Here is a 20,509-nt window from a genome sequence, read left to right on the forward strand (position 1 = left end):
CATCGTGAAGAGAATGAAGCATTCGGTCAATGACAATGCTCTCACCGATTCTACAATTCGGTGACTCATTTCTCGACATTCTCAATCATGTGAAGAATGTGTGGGCTAACCGGTTGGCCTTTCTGGAGTTTCGCATCAAAGAAGCGACAGGTATGCTCATATGTGATGATTCTCGGTGCCTTTGAGAACTCATTAGTGAGCGTGGTGAAAATCTTGTTTGCACCTTGGGCAATGAAGCGTCTCTGCAAATTGGTTTCCATTGCAAAGATGAGTACGTTCTTTATCGCACCCGCTTCCATAACGAAATCACTATAAGCGAGTGACTCGTTGGCTCCTGCATTTGGGCCAGGTTGCCGGTATTGGCTCGATTAAATACCGAGCTTACCGTCGCAATGGCAAAAGATTCCGTAGTACCGCCTCCCGATCCGCAAAGTTGGACCCATCATTCTTGATCGCGTGGACTGATTCATTTGGTCCATGAATACTTTTAGCCAGGATGAACGATCTAGTGTGGCACTAGGCATTGGGATTGCGTTATTTCCAGCCATTTGTTGTAACAGTATTATTGATAATAAACGTGTTCTACACTGCGAAAGAAGAATAAAATAATAAGCATGCATCGTTTTTATTTTAAGTCTAATGAACTAATGTCATAACGCGAAGACTAAAAACATTTATACAATTGACCTCCCTCAAGAATTATATAAATGACCCCAAGACTCAATTCTCAGTAAATTGATAAGCTAACTGTTAGCTAATTCTACCGTTAGAATTCTGGTCGATAAATTTCTGTAAATTCTATCTTTAGTCCATCATAATCACGAGAAACTCTTCGGACTATGATGTTGAGGTAAACTAAGTCAACACAACTACTTACCCAACGTAGAAGGGGTCATATTAGGCCTACCGACGAAGAAGGGACTCATAGATGTTTGCCCTTATAAAGACTAATCTCAATTTCCGTTTTTAGAGGAAAATCCCATCAACTATTTTTAATTCATTTTAAGTGAACTATAATCTAGCATGCGAGAATGATTTAAACTAAAGTGATGGCTTATAGACTGTGACATCTGTATGTCCATGAAAACTAACATACAACTATATGAGTCAATTTTCATGCATTTTAGTAGTAGGTGGTTTGGTTTTAGGCGGAATATGATGCAATTACTAGCATGTGAATGAAAAGCAATAAAATAAAAAACGTAAAAAAAACAGGAAAAGTCCTAGTGTGGCCTATCCTATCAAAATGAACAATAAATACAAGTTTGGAATCCATCCTTGGACCCGAGAAGCTTGTCTTGATGTTCCATCTTGATCCATGTAGCGGGAGTGAGCTTGAATCTTCATCTTTTTAGTCTTCTTTGAAATTACAATAAATAAAATTACATAATTGACCTATTAATTACATTCTAATTTCAAAAACCCAAAACTAAAATAAAGGAGATTCGAGATCTCATAATTACATAAAAATCACGTTTCCTTCATTACGAAAACATGATTGACTAAGGCCACACTAAGTATTACAAATTACAACCGATTGCAAAAATTAAATACGTAAATAAAATTCATTCATTCGATTCATTCAACAAAAATAAAAGCATCAACTAAAATAAATTAAACATACATAATACAATACATTAATTATGTTGATTAATTTATCCAAACCACCTATTTAAATTAAATTAAGTGACAATTCCGCAATTTAATCACATTAATTTATACTCAATCCATATTAAACTTGTAATATGAATTCTATCCGTCAAAATTTTAAACTGTTTTAAAATAACTCGGTATCATTAAATTGTGAACCGATTCACAATAACTAATTGGCCAAAATAAAAAAAAAAAACAAAATCCAATTTTTTTATTAAATTGGTCACGGCAAAAAAACAGAATTTTTTTTTTATTTTTTTTTTTCAGCTGCACGCCTGAATATATTTAAAAAAAAAACTTTTCCTATTTTAATTTGGTAAATAGGAAAAACAAGGAAAAACTTTCCATAATTTTTTTTCCTCTATCTTTTTCGGCAAAAAGGCAAATAAAAAAAATTTCCTATTTTTTTTCTCTCTCGGTTTACCAAAAAAAACAAAACAATTTTTTTTTTTTTTTTATACGGTAAACCCTAAAAAAAACGCCCTTCCCCCCTTTTTTTTTCTCTTTTGCGGCACATATGCCCTAATTCAAAGATATGATGAAAAAGTTTAAGTTGCTATTAGGACATGATTTAGCAAATGTATTAACAAACATGATTAATCGTATATGCTAAAACTATATAGCAAAAACGAATTCTTATAACAATGACATGATGATACTATATGTAATTTAACTTAATCTGCATTAAATCAAAATCTACCAAATTCTTCATATGATAATTTTAACCGATTAAAACAATGATATGATCTATAGAAATTGGTTATATATCATCAAACAAAAGGAAAAACGAAAGAAGGAGAAAGAAAAAAAACAGGCCGAAACAAAACCTCGGCAAAAAAAAAAATCAAGCCGAAAAAAAAACGAAACCCTAATTTTTTTCGAAAAACAGGTTATTGTTTACATACAATTTTTATGAAAATCATCAAGATTAAAATCGTAGCCTAGTGCTCTGATACCACTTGTGGGAAATAATCTGTATACTTCCCTTTAACATGAAGGATTATAACGATTTAACAAAGATGATCTAAGGTCATAAAATAAAATACATAAACAAAAGTAAAAGGATTTAAAATTAACCTCAGGTCCTAGCAAAATTGGCCTAAGAACAATATCAAAATTGATATTCGCCTATTAGTTGCACCCAAGACGATCTGAGATATGCCCTTTGATTATGCTAGAAATCAATCTAAAATTTTCTGTAAAATTTTATTGTCTTTGTGTTCTTGTGATGAGAAAGAGGAGGCAAGGACAGAAAAAGTATTAGGTTATAAATAATTCTTTACCTTTCTTTTTATATAGACCGAAATCTGGAATCAATTAGGAAAGAAATAACCTCCTAATTTTCGGCCAAATAGACCGAAAATAAGGAGTGTATTTTCCTTATTTTGGTCTTTCCAAAAATATATAATATGTGTTGAATTGTCATCTAGTGAGGATCGAACCCATGACCTCTTGGTATGTGTACCCTCACTACTACCACTATGACACATTCAGCTTGTTGATATTAAATACAACTGATTATATTTAATTACAATTAACAGATTAATTCGTCCAAGCTAACATTATATATATTTAATTAAATATAACTTATTATATTTATTTTACGAATTGATGATTAATTGTCTCAACTTAATATTATTTAATTTTCATTAAATAATTATCTCATCAACACATTGACTAACTTTTTAGTCATTTTGGGCATCAATGTAATTATATTTCTATAACCACATTTCTCAAATATGTCCTATAGGTGTGACCTTTAGGGACCAGTTGATCACCGCCATCTGTATGATAATAACGTCAAACTTTCTAGCAAGCCAACCGTTATTAGGTAAACGTTAATCAACTGATTAAATATACGAAGTATACCCCTGTGAACCTGTAAGAGATTTACAAATGTTATCACACTAATTTGTGGAGGACACCAGCTCCAACATAAGGGTGTATCTATGATAGTTGGGCAGGTTGACCTACCAGTTGACTTGTTAGAGTTTCCCTTGGATGGTTTTGAGATGATAGTTGGTATGGACTGGTTGGGTAAGTACAAGGCTAGAATAGACTGTCACCAAAAGAGAGTCTCTTTGAGAGGTCGTAAGGGAGTTAGTGTGTCTTATCGTGGGTTTGTTGTCAAACTCAAAGTCAAGTTAATTGCAGCAGTGACCTTGAAGTCTTATCTGAGGAAGGGGTGTCCGTTGATCTTATGTCATGTGAGAGACCATAGTATGGCGAGTTCGACAGTTGATCGGATACCGGTGGTGGGAGAGTTTCCAGATGTCTTTCTGGAGGAGATACCAGGGTTACCACCAAAAAGGGAGATAGATTTCAGTGTGCAGTTGAAACCAGGGACGTGACCAATCTCTAAGGCCCCGTACCGCATAGGTCCTAAGGAGTTGGAGGAGCTAAAGAAAAAGCTGGATGATTTGATTGATAAGGGATATATTAGACCTAGTGTATTACCATGGGGAGCACCAGTTCTGTTCGTGAAAAAGAAAGATTGGAGTTTGAGGCTGTGCATTGATTACAGAGAGCTGAACAGGGTTACAGTGAAGAACAAGTATCCTTTGCCAAGGATAGATGATTTGTTTGATCATTTGAACGGGGCAGCGGTCTTTTCTAAGATCGATTTGAGGTTGGGTTACCATCAGGTAAAGATTCGGGATGAGGACATACCGAAGACAGCTTTTACATCGAGGTATGGTCACTATGAGTATGCTGTGATGCCGTTCGGGTTATCTAATGCACCTGCAGTGTTTATGGATTTGATGAACCGGGTCTTCAGTCAGTTTTTGGATCAGTTTGTGGTGGTCTTCATCGATGATATCTTAGTCTATTCTAAGACTAAGGAGGAGCATGAGGAGCACTTGAGGAGGTTGCCTTTCTGGGCATGTGATTTCAAAGAAGGGTGTAGCTGTGAATCCGGCAAAGATAGAGGCAGTTACTCGGTGGGAAGCACAGAAGAATGTGGCAGAGATCAGGAGTTTCTTGGGTTTGGCAGAGTACTATCGTCGGCTTGTGAAAGACTTTTCCAAGATAGCCAGACCTATGACAGAGTTGATGAGGAAAGAGAACATGTTTCGTTGGGATGAAAGTTGTGAGACGGCGTTCCAAACATTAAAGGAACGTTTGACCACAACTCTAGTCTTAGCATTACCTGAAGGGTGTGAAAATTTTGAGGTATATACAGATGCTTCAAAGAATGGGTTGGGATGTGTGTTGATGCAGAATGGGAAGGTAATTGCTTATACTTCTAGGCAATTGAAGCCTTATGAGGAGAATTATCCGACACATGATCTGGAGTTAGGTGCAGTTGTGTTTGCTCTAAAGATTTGGAGGCACTATCTTTATGGGGCGACCTTTAAGGTGTTTTCAGATCACAAGAGTCTCAAGTACATCTTCACTCAAAAGGAGCTGAACATGAGACAGAGGAGGTGGATGGAGCTGATAGAGGATTATGACATGTATATTATATACCATGAAGGTAAGGCAAATGTGGTTGCAGATGCTTTGAGCAGGAATAGTGTGCATTCTCTATACACATCTATGTCCATGATGAGGTTGATAGACGAGGTGGGGAAGATGGGGATACATATGATACAGAAAGGGGAGGCTAGAGGGGACTTGACAGTGGAGCCAGATCTTTATGATGATATTCGCAGTAAACAGGCTTTGGATCCTAAGATTGAGGAGTGGAGAGCTGGAGTAGAGAAAGGGACAGTGTCTAGGTTCTCTATTCATAGAGATGGCAGTGTGAGATTTGTTGGCAGGTGGTGTGTACCCAATGACGAGGAATTGAGGAAGGTGGTCATGATATAGGCTCATTGCACACCATATTCGATACATCCAGGCGGTGACAAATTGTATAATGATTTAAAGAAGACTTTCTGGTGGCCTGGGATGAAAAAGGAAACAACTGAGTTTGTGGCTCAATGTTTGACATGCCAGAGGGTTAAGGGAGAGCAGCGACGACCACAAGGTAAGATTCACTCTCTCGAGGTGCCTGAGTGGAAATGGGCGTCTATCTCTATGGATTTTATAGTGGGTTTTGCCGAGGAGTCAACAGCGTAATAACATGATATGGGTAATAGTTGATCGTTTGACTAAGTCAGCTCACTTTGTTCCGATGAAAGATACTTGGACCAAGATACAACTAGCTTTGGCTTATAGGAAGCACGGGGTTCGTTTGCATAGGGTGCCTAAGGATATCGTGTCAGATAGAGATGCGAGGTTCATATCACGATTTTGGAAATAGTTGCAGGAGTTGATGGGAACTACTTTGAAGTTGAGTACTGCATTTCATCCTGCGATAGATGGACAAATAGAGAGGACCATCAAGACTTTGGAGGATATGCTGCGAGCTTGTGTGATGGATTTTGGTGGTAGCTGGGAGGATAGATTGGACCTTATTGAGTTTTCTTATAATAACAACTATCACACGAGTATTGAGATTGCACCGTTTGAGGCTTTGTATGGGAGGAGGTGTAGGAGTCCGATTTTTTGGGATGATAAAGCTGAGGCAGTGGTTTTAGGACCAGAGATGGAACATGAGATGGTAGAACAGGTTAAGCTGATCAGACAAAAGATGAAAGCGGACCAAGATCGATAAAAGAGCTATGCAGAATTACACTGTCGTGACATAGAGTTTCAGGTTGGGGATAAGGTTCTTTTAAAAGTGTCTCCTATGCGGGGAGTCATGAGGTTTGGTAAGAAAGGGAAGCTGAGGCAGAAGTTTATCGGACCATATGAGATTTTGGATCGTGTGGGTGAGGTTGCTTACCGGTTAGCGTTGCCAGCGGCTTTGGAGAGAGTACATAATGTGTTTCATGTATCTCAGTTACGGAAGTATGTGAGCAATCCTTCACATGTGTTAGAGATAGAGAACATTGAGCTGGATGAGTCCTTGTCTTATCTTGAGGTGCCAAAATAGATTCTTGATCGCAAGGTTCGGTAAACTAGACATGGGGAAACGGTGTTGCTTAAGGTTCTTTGGTCTAACCATGAGGTTAAAGAGGCTACTTGGGAGGCGGAGGAGGCTATGAGGGAGCGGTATCCGTCTCTTTTTGATAAAGTATGTGTGGTTACGGGGACGTAACCATGTTTTGTTTTAGAGGGGTAAGAGATGGTCGCATAAGGTTTTTATATGCTTTTTGTTGGTTTTAGTACAGTTAGTAGTTGCTTTGAGTCGGTTTGGATGTTGGTTGGGAGTTTTGTTTTGAGTTTTGGTTATGTGGTTGTGTCGAAGTGGAGATAGTATGTTTTGTTTTTATGTATGAGTTGAACTTCGGGGACGAAGTTCTTTTTAAGGAGAAAGACTGTAATGCTACGGTTTTATATGTCTATGGGTACTCTATCGAGTGGGACTTATTCTGTCAAATAAGTACCTTTTTACGCAAAACAGTAGCTGACCTGATGGGTACTCGATCGAGTACGTGTGACACTTGATCGAGTAAGGGGCACTCGATCGAGTAAGTCACTTACTCGACCGAGTAAGTGCGTATTACGGGTTGTTTTAGCCGGGTTTTGTTAATAACGCGAGTTTAATATAAAAGGCTTCCGTCATTATTCTTAAACACTTTTACCTTCTAAAACCCTTCAAGAGAAAATAAAAGGAGTTACGTAGTTCACATTCGTCGCGTTGTTAGCAAATCCCAAGGCTAGGATCGTCGGATTATCTTGTTCTTTAAGCCGTTGTGATCGTTGTGTCGAGAGTAAGCTTTCTGTATAATTTTTATAATGTTTTGAAAAGTTTATTTAAAACCCTAATTGGGTAGATTTGGGGGATTTGGGTGTATTGTGTGGATTTAGTGGTAATTGTATGTATATGTGTTATAGGAGGAGGATTCGTAGAGGAATGGTATTGATTAGCTGCTGTGACGGTCGTGTGATTGCTATTCCAGGTAGGGTTTCCCTACTCAGTATTGTTTACATGGCATTGTTGATAATTGATTGTTGTTGTTGTTGTAGTTGTAGTTGTTGTTGTTGTTGTTGTTGTTGTTGTTGTTGTTGTTGTTGTTGTTGTTGTTGTTGTTGTTGTTGTTGTTGTTGTTGTTGTTGTTGTTGTTGTTGTTGTTGTTGTTGTTGTTGTTGTTGTTGTTGTTGTTGTTGTTGTTGTTGTTGTTGTTGTTGTTGTTGTTGTTGTTGTTGTTGTTGTTGTTGTTGTTGTTGTTGTTGTTGTTGTTGTTGTTGTTGTTGTTGTTGTTGTTGTTGTTGTTGTTGTTGTTGTTGTTGTTGTTGTTGTTGTTGTTGTTGTTGTTGTTGTTGTTGTTGTTGTTGTTGTTGTTGTTGTTGATGTATATCGTACCGGCATTGAATTTGGAATTGGTGATTGTTGATAGTATAATGTGGTGGTTTTATATCTGTTTGTGGTTTGCGAGGTGCGTCCTCGGCTGAGTGGAGCCACTTGCGGGAGTGGCTTCACGCCCTTGATTCGCCTTTTATGGAACCCGCCACAGAAGGGATGTGCACATTTAGGAACTTGGGTTTATCGCTCGGATGAGATGAGCGGGGCTTAGGTGGGAACGGCTGCGGTTCCCTACTGGCGGTGTGGAATACTTGTTGGGATGAGTATTCTGGCAGGACTACATACTTTAGTGTGTAGTCAGGTGCGTGGAGTTGTGATGGAGAATGGTGTATTGGTTTGGATTATATATTGTTGCAGGTGTGTTGTTTTGTGTAATCAGTTATGACCCCGTTTAATTGTTTTAAAAACTGTGGTGATCCATTCGGGGATGGTGAGCAGTTATTGAGCAGGTATGAGTTGATGCGCATGGGATAGCTGGGATGGAGTCTTCACATGAGTCGCTAGAGTCTTCCACTGTGTCATGAACTACTTTTATTTCAGTTGGTTTAACAGTTTTGAGATACAGTTGTATTTGTTTTATCAGTTTTGAGATTTGGACTTGTATCACTTTAAACTTATTTATTTAAGTACGTTTCTTTATTGTCTATTTGATATACATTGCCTCGGGTAACCAAGTTGGTAGCATTCTCGTACTTTAAGTGGTCCTGGTAAGGCACTTGGAGTATGGGGGTGTTACATTTATATCTTTCTTGCTATTTTATTTGTTCTCTCTTTTATTGCCTTTTATTTCAATTGTTAGTTTACATATAACAAATCAAATCAAACCCGCAATTTGTTACCATGACGGACTAGAATAACAAGTAGATATAATAGCCTTCCCGTGGAGTACGATATCAGACTTACCTCTGTTATATTAGTTAGAGCTGGTTGGTTTATTTTTGATAGGGTTGCGACAGCCGTGTCAAATTTTAGCGCCGTTGCCGGGGAGGCAATTAGCCCATTTGCTTGTTTATTTTAGTTTGTTTTAGTCTCAAGGGATTTTTAATTCCTTGAGGCTGTTCTTATTCTTTTTCTTTCTTAGTTTTGTGTATGCCTAGGTCCAACAGGTCGGAATTAGTACCAACTGATCCTGAACCGGAGCGGACTTTTCACCGGAGACAAAACCTACTGAGAAAGAATCCGCAAGAGGAAGTCTTGAGTACTCTTGAACCTGTTCTTGAAAATTTCACTTTTGCGGAAGATCAGTCTTTAGAGAAAGACATTTCTATTTCTGCAACCAAATCTGCGAAGATGCCTAACATTGCTAGTCATTCTGAGCCGAGAGCTGAGTCTATTCCTAAGGGTTTCAAGCTTTCGACTGATGATGAGGGGAATACCTTTGATATTCGGCCCTCTTATATTAATTTGGCGCAAAGAAACCTATACAGAGGAGTAGCTGGTGAGGACCCAAGGAAGCATATGGAGGTCTTTACAGATTATTGCTCTACCATTCCCGCTACTAAGGGAGTGACACAAGACAAGATAAAGGAAGTCCTGTTTCCTTTTTCTCTTACTGATGGAGCCCGAGAGTGGTTAACTGATTTGGATAGGACTTCAGCTGAGATTAATGATTTTGAGACCTTGGCTATTGCCTTCTACAAAAGATACTTCCCTCCGCAGAAAACTAACGCATTGAGAGGGCAGATTACGAGTTTTAAGCAGACTCCGACCGAGAATTTGTACGAAGCATGGGGTCGATTTAAAAAGTTGGTTCGGTCTGTCCCGCATCACGGGTTTAACCAGTGGTTTTTGTGCAACCAGTTTTACAATGGGTTGTATGATGACCACCGTGCTATTTTAGATGCTGCAGCCAATGGTCGATTTCAGAAGAACATTGATGATGATAAGGGCTGGAGTATTATAGAAGAGATGGATACCCATTGTGCTGAATATGGGAATCCTAGAAGCGGTACTAGAATGGTCTCTACAGATAATAGTGCACTTGTAGCTCAACTGGAAGCCATGAATGCAAGATTTGATAAGTTCGAGTTGCAGGCCGCGGTAAATCAACAAACGGTTCACTTTTTGACTAAACAAGAGACCGTCTCATGTGAGAGATGTGGTAAAAATGGTCATACTGTAGTGGAGTGCTTAGCCGAGAAGGAACAAGTCTATGCCTTTCAACAATATAGGCAAGGAGGCTCCTATTACCACAACCAAGCTGGAGTTCATCCTAATTTGAGATGGACTAGTCAAAATGTTTTGAATCCTACACCTCCACCGCAGCAACAACAAGCTTATGTACCGCCGCACCGAAATCAACAACAAGGCTCTCAAAAGCCTCCTTCTTTCCCACCGCCGCAACAAGGTGCCTCTTCTAGTGGCATAAGTGATAAAGCCGAGTTGAAGTCGATGATGTAATCATTGACTATTCAATTGCAAAAAAGTGACAAAGCAAAAGATGCTTCCATTAAGTCACTTGAATCCCAGATGGCTCAACTTGCTGCTAATCAAGCTTCAAGACAACCAGGTCATTTACCGTCACAACCTGACAAGAAACCACATGAGATGGTGAATCTGATCAATCCGAGGAGTGGTCTTTCTTACGAGGGACCCAAAATGCCGACTGAAAATGCTGGATTTACAGACTCGGAAGTTGAAGTTGCTGTACATGAACAGTCGTCTTTTGACGAAAAAATGCCGAATCCACGAGATGTCCTCGATCGACTGATTTCTGGTGGTCGATCGAGGGATGATGCTGAAAAAGTCCTCGGTCGAGGGAAAGAAAGTGCTCGATCGAGCACTGTTAAAAAGAGAGATCTCGACCGAGTGACTGAAAGTGCTTGATCGAGCACTATTGATGAGAAAGACTCTCGATCGAGAGGTTATGTTACTCGATCGAGTGATTCCAATGCTGAATGTGACAATTCTTTGGCGAAGAAAAATGAAGGGCTAGCTATTCCAATTACGGTCCCATTTCCGAGAAGATTGCATAACAAGAAGATTGAGCAACAATTCGGTAAGTTTGCCGAAATTTTGAAAAGCCTTCATGTTAATGTACCATTTGCTGAGTTACTAACCCAGGTACCCTCCTATATGAAATTTATGAAAGATATTTTAGCGCGTAGGAGGCATATTAATGACCATGAGACGGTGGCTTTAACTGAAGCGGGCACTGCCCTTATTCAAAATAAGACCCCACCTAAGTTGTTTAACCCGGGTAGTTTCTCTATACCATATCATATTGGGACCCATTTAATTGATAATGCCTTGCGCGATTCGGGAGCTAGCGTGAGTGTTTTACTGTTGTCTCTTGCTAAGAGGCTTGGTTTAACAAAATTTCATTGTACTAATATGACAGTACAGATGGCCGACCGTACTGTATCACGGCCTTTAGGTGTCTTAGAGGACATACCTGTCAAGATAGGGAAGTTCTTTATTCCCGTTGATTTCATAGTCTTAGATATCCCCGAAGACTCTTATACTCCTATTATTTTAGGACGACCATTTTTATATACCGCTCGTGCAGTAATAGATGTCGGGGGCAGACTTTAGCTTTTCAGGTAGGTGATGAGGAGTTGACCTTCTATCAGTCTAGTGTTCGCAGGGCTCCTATGCAAGTCTAGCCCTGCAATGCTATTCCCTCTAATGACCTTGATACGGATCCTCCAACTGCTAATGTTGAGTCATGTGCTGCGATATTAACACCTCCGCCCCAGATTGGGAGCGATATGGAGGACCATTCTTTCATTTCTGCTATTATAGGCCTAGGCGGATTGGACATTGGAGATCCCGGTGATAAGAGTACATTGGAATTTGAGCTCGTTGCTAAAGATAGTGACAAAGGCGCAAAAGGCGCGAAAGAAGAAGAGATGGACAAGCCCGACAAGGAAAAGAAGAGAGTAAAGGCATACGTGGATGCGGACTACTCTCCTTCAATCAATTCAAGTACATGGAGGCCTAAAGGGATGGTCCGGGATGCTGAAGGGACCTCGTCCAGTCAGAAGCCCTCTTTCGGGCTGTTCAAGTGTTTTGGAAGATGAGCCGTAGTGCTATTCGGCTTGTAAAAACAATTTGTAATTTTGAATTTTCGTTAAGACATTTTAATTGCTTATTAGTCATAGACAATAGCATTAGATTAGTTAGATTTAATTGCTTAAGACTGAATATAGACTCCGTACTGTGGATTTGGTATTTTTGCGGGAAGTATTTTTGAGTTTTATGCAGGTTTTGGGAGATTTTTGATCATTAGGAAGCGTGCTAAGAGGAAAGCACTCGATCGAACACTTTTTGTGTTTGATCGAGCAACTGTTCAAGAAAAAGAACTCGATCGAGTGGATTGAAGCTCTCGATCGAGCAGGCAAAGAATGGGGGCTCTTGATCGAGCAACAAAAGCTATTGATTAAGCAAATGACGAGAAAAGCTCTCGCCCGAGTAGTTTAAAACCACTCGATCGAGCAGTTTCAGCTGATTAATGCACGAGGGAGTTCTTTCTTCCCTTACCTTTGTTCTTTTGTTCATTTTAATTTCTCCCCAATTCCCTCGACACCCTATCATTCCCAACCTCAAAACCCCTAATTTCTTCCCCTAAATTACCAAGTAAATTACCCAAATACACTTTCAATCATCAATTAAATCATTCCCCCCTTATTTACTTCATCAATTTTCGATTAATTTGAAGCTTTTGAAGAATTAGGGTTTCGAAAAATCGAAATTTATTTCGATTAATTTGAGTGTTTGTTGATTTTAATTGATGTTTTTGTTGGGTAATCAATTCAAGTAAGTTCATTCCCTCTTATTTAATGTTTATTTGCGATTTTACCTTGGTTTTGTGCGAATTAGGGTTCTAGAAATCGATTTGGGGGAAAAATCCGATTATGTTGCTTGTATGACTGATTTGGAACTTGCTTTTTAGGATGGATAGTAGTATGTCGGTTTCCGCATCTACTTCAGCTACTACTCCGTCTGTTTCGCAGACGGTGGTCCCTGCTGTCACCACCGTCACCACCACCGCGGCTACTACTGCCGCCGCCGCTGTTACAATAGTGGTGTCGACCCCTGCTGTGTCGACAGCCGTACCCGTGACCACTGCCTTTGTCGCTGCTACTGTTGTTTCTACTGTGGTCACTGCTGCAGCTGCTTCGGGTTCACGCTCTGGGACGACTACAGGGTTACGAGCTGCTGCCCAACGCGAGGTCGACACTTCCATGGAGACTTTACCTGAATTTCCACAGGAACCTTTCATTTCCCCGTTCCACAGAACTCGTTTTTTAAATTTATTTGAATGTGACATGACATCGACCCGTTTCTTATGTCGACCATCCTTAGAGAAATTGGGAATTTTTGAACCCGTTGTTGAGCTGCTCAACGGGACGGGAATGTCAGGTTTGACAACCATGAAAGAGCTCACATATCGACAATCAACCTTAGAATTTTTTATCTCTTTCACCTTTTGCCATGCGGCCTATGCGACCGACCACGGGAGCAAGTGCATTACCTTCAGACTGTTTAACACCACTTTCACCGGGACTTTAGCTGAGTTTGGGGGGCGGTTGGGTTTGGTTAGTGACGGTCTTGTCGAGCCTCCTAGGAAGCTCCTGGCTATGCTTTGGCCTACACTTGCACGCACTCCCTTCAGTCAGCGACGTGTTGCTCACGTCCACTTACCCCCAGCCCGTTACTTTCTCCTTTTGCTAGGAGAGACCATTTTTGGTCGACACGAGCCCAACAATGTTAACAATGTCGAGCTATCTATTTTAGCGGGTTACCTGAACATTGACAGCGGTAACCCCTTTGTTTTTAAGATTTCCTACTTGACTGCTCAACATTTTCACTCTGTCGGGCATAAAGTGACGGGCACGATAGCTTGTGGTGGGTTAGTGACTCGCATCGCCAGCGGCCTTTTCCTCGACTTTCCCCGTGGTCTTCGTTTTTTAGATAAGGATTATGTCATCGACATTCCCGTCATGCTTTCTATGCATTGGCTGGCAGCTGACCAGAGGACGTGGAAGATAGGCACTTCCACGTCCGTGACTTTACCTTCACTCTCTCTACCCCGTCTTTTACCGTTGACTACTGTGACGGGTAGACTTCCACCTCCTCCACCTTCTTACCTCCTTGACCTCACCCATACCGCTTCTAGGAAGCGGAAGAGGACTTCCCCTGCTGTTAGGGAAGTCAGATAGGGGTCTACACAGACACAGGCTGAACATACGTCCGCGTCCATGCCCACGCCTATCCCTACCTCTATACCCACACCCTCTGTCCCTCAGTCGGCCTTAACGGCTAATTTTGTTGCTCCTCCTACTTTTGAGGCGCCTGAGATCATGGACCAAGGGCGTCGTGATGCTTTACTGTTGGAGATGTGCAGTAAAGTGGCTCGTATGGAGCGGGTTCAGGAACTTGCCTTATTCCCTCTTTGCGAGTACCACATGATGAGAGGACGTCCTGTCCCAGCTGGCTGGCCGCACCCTTCCTTCTACCGGTACCCGGCGGATGGGTACCCACAGCCTGCGAGCGAGGAGGACACTGCTGAGAGGGAGGAGAGGTTTAGAGCTGAGCTTGCTGCCGGGGGTCGTCAGAGGAGAGGAGAGGAGGAGGAGGACCCCACCTACGAGGTGGTTGACGAGGAGGCTGACGAGTAGCTGCTGGACTACTCACTTCCCCAGTTTGCTGTCTGGTTTGGGGAAGTTCATTTTGTAAGTATTTCTTGCTTTTTATTCTTTTTCATCTCCTTTTAGTTTATTTCATTTAGCTTTGCATTTGGTTGTATTTTTCCCGTCCCGTATTATTCTGCTGGTGTATGCTAGAGGACAATGAGGGCATTGTCCGTTTTGGTTTAGGGAGGGTAATGCATCCTTTGAGTCTGCATTTGCATCCACGTTTATTGCATTTTCTGTTTGCATTGTCTTTTATTTTAAAAAAAAAAATGAAATGAAAAATCCAAAAAATTAAAAAAATCAAAAATTCAAAAAATAATCACGTTTACTTTTGCATATAGGTTGAGTCGGAATGGTAGATTTCAATGATGAAATTGCACTACTTTTAGTCCTTTTTACTTAAGCCTTGCGAAAAACCGATATCTTTTTAGCTTTGTCTTTTTGCATATCTACGAGTTAATGCTAAATTTTAGTTAAACAAATAGACTTGACCTGAAATTTTGGCAACCTACTTATAATTTCTAAGTTTTAGACCTTAAAACTGGTGTCATTTATGACCAGTTGATGTAGGATTGTGAGTAGTTACTCCTTGCATAACATGTATCATTAATTTGCACATATATGAAATTCAATTGCTTTTTTTTGCCTACGTACATTCGGGTTAGTGGTTGGTATCACATGCAGGGAGGTGCTTACATTCCCTTTTTCTTCCATTTTTACCCATTAAACTCCACATTTACCCAAATTTGCCTTTTGACCCTTAACTACATCCTAATTTAGCCTGCCTCGTCAAGCTAGTTTAGATTATTTGTGCGGTATTTTATTTATTGCGCCGAGTTTGGTTTGTTTTTGATGATTTGGAGTTGGTGATATATGGAGAAAGGAAGGTGATGGAAAAAACAACTGAAAAAAAAAGAAAGAAAAGAAAAAAAAAACCGTGAAAGAAAGAAAAAAAGAAAAAAAAAATGAAAATTTGATGAAACGGTTTTACTCATATGCATTATTTTTATCTTTTGAGGAGTATTTGTTTGGTTTAGTGAGTTTGTATGCCAATTAAAGGCATTTGTGTTTCAACTTTTGATGGAGTAAGAATCGGATATGGTTTATTGGGTTTTGTTTAGGTTACTAGCTTGGCTTATACCTCCACTTATCCAAAATGTTTTGCCCCTTCTAACCAATTGCCTCACTTTTCCATACTTTTGTAAGCCCTCGGCTGTGACGGGACCTTGTTTGGATGGAATGTATGTGTACGGTAGCTAGAATTGTTTACCATATTAGTTGCATGCATGTTTATGTCGGTCGTAGTTTAGGTGAGCGACTATTTTTCTTCTTCTCTTACATTCATATGCTTACCCTTTGCTTCATAAGAGAAGAGTGACTCGTGAGAGTCCATTATCAAAGGTCTTGCAAGGTCGACAGTTCAGTTTTATTATAAACATCATACAACTCGTTTGCATTTGACAGTTTGGCTATAAGTGTCAGTTGTTTGCATTAAATTGGTTTAAGTGGACAATTTGTAACTAGCTTTGAGTTTTATATTCCGTTCCATTAGTTTTGCATATAGTTTGCTTGGGGACAAGCAACGATTTGGTTTGGGGAGGTTTGATACGTGCATTTCATATAGTCTTTTTGAGCCTTTATTGCACGTATTTCTATGTAATATACGTGGTGTTATTCTACAAATGTCCCCCGAATAGTCTACTTTGGTTTATCTGGATTTTATTGCAAGAATGTACCTCGGGAAGCGTGAAGTGGTCTCGGAAGTTAAATCAACAAACAAGGAGCTGGCTCAGTGGTATTTGACTCAATCGAAGGCTTTTGGTGGCCTTAATGTTCGATTGAGTACTTATGGAAGCAGAGAAGACCTCGATCGAGACCTTGTTGTTCTCGTTCGAGAGGTGGCCTTTTTGTGGTTCTCGATCGAGTAGATGTTTTACTCGATCGAGAGGTTTTGTCAGAGGATTGCTCGATCGAGAAGTTTGGAAGTGCTTGATCGAGTATTTCGCTATTTGACGTGATATTTTCTCGCGTAGACTTAATATCTTAATTACGTTTTAGGTTAATAAAGTGTCTCTCTTATAAATAAGAGAGTCTCAATTAGGTTTAATCATCTTATCTTTCTTTCACTAATCCTGGAGTATTAAGTAGCTTTAATCTTGTTGAACGTTACTTTGTTCTCTTGCTGGATCTTAAACCTTTGTAATCCTTCTTTCTCTTTTATTCAAGCTTTAATTCTCTTTTGCACCCTTAATTACTTGTCTATTAATTTCTGTTTTATTTGGTTGTTATTAGTTTATGCAATTTCTTCTTATTAATCTTTTATATCATGTCTTCTATTATTTCATCAATCATTGTTAGTTTGATTATGAATATGCGTAGCTAAATCCCTTAGTGCTAGGATTAGGGGAGCCATGATAGTAAAGCAATAATGTTATAATTAGATTAGACTGTTTTGATTGTGAGAATTGATTCATAGCAATTTAATTGTAATCGTTTAGTTGAGTGCACGCTTCTAAACTAGTTAACCCGTTTAAGTTCAGACCTAGATCAGAAGATTGGAATGAATAGACCTGTTATGAACAATAGACTACACTAATGAGGGCGGAAGCTAAGTTAGTAGTATTTTAGGGCGGATAGCGGACCGGAAGGACCTTTCCTTTACCCTTCTCACATCAGACCGATTGACCTTACCTTTAGTAGAATTGTGTGATATCATGGTGAACCGACATCCTAACATCTCTCTCTCTTTTTGATCACATTTTTATATCTTTCTTGCTATTTTATTTGTTATCTCTTTTATTGCCTTTTATTTCAGTTGTTAGTTTAGAAATAACAAATCAAATCAAACCCCCAATTTGTTACCATGACGGACTAGAATAACAAGTAGATATAATAGCCTCCCTATGGAGTATGATACCCGACTTACCTCTGCTATATTAGTTAGAGCCGGTTGGTTTATTTTTGATAGGGTTGCGACAGCCGTGTCAACTTACATATAATGTGAAGCAAGGTAATTGGATAAAAAGGGGCAAAATAAACTTTGGAAATGTGGAGGTAAAGTCAAGTTAGTACGACCATAACCAAAATAAACAGCTCATTCCGCTTGCAAACCCAAATTTAAGAAATTAAAACAATGCTCAGTGCGGCAAATACTCACCCACAATCATAAACATGACTCCCCATAGTATATAAAGACGGACATGGGAGTAATAATCTTCCTTGTTTCCAACATCAACCATTTTTCTTTCTTTTTCACTTCTAATTTTTTTCTTTCTTCTCTTTTTTTTTTTCAATGCATTCTTTTTCATATTCATCATGTTTTTCTTCTTTTCTTTTTCCTCCTTCTCATTCCAAACTTTCTTCACATAATCATATCGGAATACCAAATTGATAAACAAAAATATACCCATAATTAACAACCAAACTAGCATGACTAGGGTAGGTTAAATTTAGGATTGTAGTTAATAAATGGGTCAAAATAGGTCAATTTGGCTAGTGAAGTTCAAGAGTAAATTAGAAGAGAAAGGATTGCCTCTCCACATGTGTCACCGCCACAAACCGAATGCATACAGGTAGTAAGATCTAAATATCATGCTTATGTAATTTGATGTTACATATCTTATAAGGAGTACTACTCACATCATAGATGAAACTGATCATGAATGTCATCAGTTTATGGAAGCTCTATACCTTAGAATGTTTTAGTAGGTTGTCGATACTAAGTCAAGTCTATTCATTCAGTAAAGTTAATCAAAAACTCGTAGACTATGCAACGATTGTATATGAAAGGCATTGACAATGCAAGGTTTTGGCTAAAATAAAGGAAAAATTGACGGGAATAATCCCACCTTTATATATAATCTTCTTAAATTGATTCTTTTTACCTGTAACCTGCTAAACCGGTTAATTTCTAAAGCAACACTCCTTTACCCCTTTATTTTCTTACTCCCTCAGAAAATTTATTTCTCTACCACTTCCACATGTAATTTTTTCAAGGCAAAAGCTTGATCTTTATAAGTTATCTGGTAGAAACCGATGAAATATCCGAACATACAAGCGATAATAAAGGAAAACTCACACTTCCTAAATGCAGTAGCCAAAGTCATAATGTACTTTCCAATATTTCCAAAGTATAACGTAATTAGAAGGGAATGTGTTGGCGTTTAGCTTATTTACCAACACCATGGAGTCCTGATTCCAGAATAACGATTTCATGTTCCATTTGTCTCGCAACTCGTAACCCAAATTCGGTTGCCTTAGCCTCCGCAATATCGGGTATCCACTGCTCACGCACTTGATATATACCCGCCCTCGACACCCTCCTCTTGTTGTCCATAATAATCATGCCGAGCCTGCAACCAAGTTCGCCCGAGACAGCCGTGTCAACGTTAATTTTCCACATACCACTTGATGGTGGTCGCCATTGTTCCTATGGAGTATGGAGCTATCCGAGTTAATTCACCAAAATAAACTCATGCGTCTTTCCCCACTCATCCCAATAGATCGAGTTTTACTAACATCGCACAAATTATAACATAAGTTTTTCAATCTTAACCCTTATTATCTCTATCTCATTTCTTATTCATATATCTCACAAGTCACAACGATCTACTCCCTCCGTCCCGGTCATTTGTTGTCGTTTTCCATTTTTGGGTGTCTCAGTCATTTGTTGTCCTTTTTATTTTAGAAATGCATTTGATGAACAATTTGGTCATTCACACTCAATTTGGTCCACATGTCATTTAGTAATTGACTCTCTCCTCTTTTCCTGGTCTTTATGTCAAAACAAAATGATAACAAATGACCGGGACAGAGGGAGTATAATTTTGCTTAAAAAAAATCATATGATGAATTAAATGAATAAAAACACTAGTTGAGATCCCGTGCTAAAGCACGACATTTGAGAGGATTCTATATATTGAGTTTGAGAGAATTAAAAATATTTATATAAATGAGCTGTACTTATAATAGAATGTTGTAATGTATCGATTAAAATAATGGCAGTTTATTAATATGGAATAACGTAATCTAATATAGGTTCAGGACTTTGTTATTGAATTGATATGAAAATTTATAGGACTTAATTTTTGAGTTGTAGTTATAGGAGGATTATAGGGGGTAGGAGGATGATAGGATTAAGTTAAATACGAAATAAATGTAAAGCGCATAGTAACCTTATAATGGAAATAAATGTAAAAAGTATACGACACATCTACAATTGGCCTTTTATTTGACCCAAAAAGATTACGATTAAGGTATTTTATGGAGAAATTATAGTACATAAATGAATCGAAATAAGTATGTTAATTAGGAATGTACTTTTGTATAATATTGTAGGGAGATGCTTAATCTTTTTATGATATCAGTATGTTATCTTTTTGATTTAGTCTTGTGCTTAATCTTGTGGTTTTTATATTAAAATATCAGTATGTTATTTTATTTAATTTCGTATTTTACATTAATATGTTTTTTTTAATTTATTTTTAGGTTTTTGTATGAAGATTGGAGTGTGAATGCCTTATTAAATAGTAAGTTAATTGAATGCAAGAATATTTTATTAAATATGGGATAAAGTTGTGGAATCTTTCATGCCAAATATTTTATTTGTAGCAAAGATTGAGCCAATAATTATGGAGCCCGAATTGTAAACTTGAAGTTGTTTTTAGTCTCTCATTGGCCCACTAAAGTATTGAATTGTACTCTTGAGTTAAGATGATAAAAAAAATAGGCCCACTTATAGGCATAAGCACTTAAGCGGGAAAACAATTGTGTTTTCTTATTCTTTTAGTTTTAGGGGGATTACACTAATACTCTTAAAATCACACTAGACGGTCTTTGTATTGGCAGTATAAGACGGGCAAACTATAGTGGTGGAGTGCACGAACATGTAGTGAGGACACACAAGGTCATCATGCGTTGT

This window comes from Silene latifolia, chromosome X (genome assembly GCF_048544455.1).
Source record: "Silene latifolia isolate original U9 population chromosome X, ASM4854445v1, whole genome shotgun sequence".
NCBI classification, from domain to species: Eukaryota; Viridiplantae; Streptophyta; class Magnoliopsida; order Caryophyllales; family Caryophyllaceae; genus Silene; species Silene latifolia.